The sequence below is a fragment of the Chrysochloris asiatica genome, unplaced genomic scaffold (assembly GCF_000296735.1).
Source record: "Chrysochloris asiatica unplaced genomic scaffold, ChrAsi1.0 scaffold00070, whole genome shotgun sequence".
In the NCBI taxonomy this organism is placed as follows: Eukaryota; Metazoa; Chordata; class Mammalia; order Afrosoricida; family Chrysochloridae; genus Chrysochloris; species Chrysochloris asiatica.
In genome coordinates, this window is record NW_006408588.1 from 13,468,310 (window position 1) to 13,470,603 (window position 2,294).

Consider the following 2,294-nt stretch of genomic DNA (forward strand, 5'->3'; position numbering starts at 1 on the left):
CAAAGATGAGTTTTCTAAATTGGTTCTCAAGTCTGCCTAATTTTTTTAAGTTTTTATTGTGAATTCAGTGATAGTTTACATGGGAGAACATCAGTTTTACACTCATTGTATCGTATTTTGTTTCATTGCAATGATTACAATCCCCCTCAATGCATCATCATTCAACAGTATTTGCCACTATTCCTTCTGTGGGTTTTTTTTGGGGGTAGTGGTGGCAGGTGGGGGGGCAGGCTTGCAGAGTGTGCCCCTTTGGTTGAATGATTGCATATTCCTTAGTGTTTTGTTGTACATCCCCACCAGCCACCCCACCCAAAAAAAAAAAGACACAGAGTGAATAGAGGCAAATACTGTTGAATGATGATGCATGGAGGGGATTGTACAGTCCTCAGCGGCTCCATCTCTCCACATCAGCATCTCTGCCTCCATCTCTAGCGTCACTGCGTCACTGGACAGGGTTGCACACTCTGCTCCCACTCTCCTCCCTTGATGGTCCAAGGGTCCTCCATTCCTGGACTGTAAGATCAACCACTCCCCACTTTTTACTACAAAACTTCTACCTTTATAGGTGTGACCATTGCAATTAGTCATGATAACAATTACTCACTATTGAATCATAAAAATCTTATCCCCATATCCTATCACCAGACCTATCTAGACAGGGTGAAAACCACTCAGTGGGGAAACTACCTTCCCCTGCACACTCCGAAACTAAGCTCCACTTGAAAACTTGTAAGCCAGTCACTTCGTGCCTTTATGTTGTTGTTGTTAGGTGCCATCAGGTCAGTACTTATTCATAGCAACCCTATGCACACCAGAATGAAACACTGCCCAATCCTGGGCCAACCTCACAATTGTTGCCACGCTTGAGCCTGTTGATGCTGCCACTTTGCCAGTGCATCTCGCTGGGGGTTTTCCTCTTTTTCTCTGACCCTCCACCCTACCAAACATGATATCCTTTTCCAGCAACTGGTCCCTCCTAACAACATGTCCGAAGTATGAGAGATGAAGTTTGGCCATCCTGGCTTCCAAGGAGCACTCTGGCCGCACTTCTTCTAACACAGATGGGTTTGTTCTTTTGGTAGATGATGGCACTTTCAGTATTCTCCTCCAACATCATTACTCAAAAGCATCAATTCTTCCTTATTCACTGTTCAGCTTTCACATGCATATAATGTTATTGAAAATACCATGGCTTGGGTCAGGCACACCTTAGTTCTCAAGCTGACATCTTTGCTCTTCAACACTTTAAAAAGCTCTTTTTAGCCTTTATAGCCTCCCCTCCCCCATTTTAGGTAGCCAATGTCTAAGCTGTCCACCCCTATCAACCCTGTGTACAGAGAGGATGGGAATGATCCTTGCTGTGAAGATTCCTTCCCTCTTGGTTGGTATTTTAAGCTACTACATCCATTAGTATAGATCAAGTTCATCAAATTGTAGCGATTTACACTTGTTTTCTTTATCAAAAATTTTTTTATCTTCCTCTAGTTGAGTTCTGATCATCCAGACATTGAGGCTAGGTCAAATGGGTACTATCTGCAAGCTTAGGTGCTCTTGTACAGCTCCCCTCACTTCATAACAGCTGAACAGTTCACACTCAGCTCTAGCCTTATGTGGCTCTGTCCTTGTCCATGGGCTCAGGAGTTCCCAGGTCTCACCATACTTCAAGCCAATGAGGTCTCACCATATTCAGCCCACATCTTCATTGCTGCTTTTCCCCCACTTCCACTCACCAGGAGACCATCATGGTTGCTAACAAGCTTACATGACTGCTTGTATATTCCCTTTGAGTTCAGTCTTGGAAGAGTGTTTGTCCTGAAGGGACTTGGTTGCTCGCCTTGATGGCGTCCTGGTGAACAAATTGCTTGTTCTTCTGGTAGCCAGTCAGACTGCCATTTTTGCTTTTGATTTTTCCTGCTGGTCTTTCTTTCAAGAAGTATCTTCTCAACTTAACCAGTGAAGGAGGCTTCCTGTGGAGCCTCTGCATTGCATAAGACCATAGGTGGAATCCTGAACTCCATCCAGAATCTTCTGAGGTGGGAAATCTCCACTTGAAAGGACAAGCACACCAGCCTGGAACAGCTAGAACAGAAGATACTTCTTGAAAGAAAGATCGACAGGAAAAACAAAAAATATTAATGGCAGTCTAACTGACTACTACAAGATCAAACAAGTTGCTCGCCCAGGAGACATCAAGGCAAGTGATTGGGTCCCCTCAGGGCAAACCCCTTTCCAAGACTAAGACTTACGGGGAATACATGAGTAGACACGCGCTGATTGGTGACCACGTTGGTCAC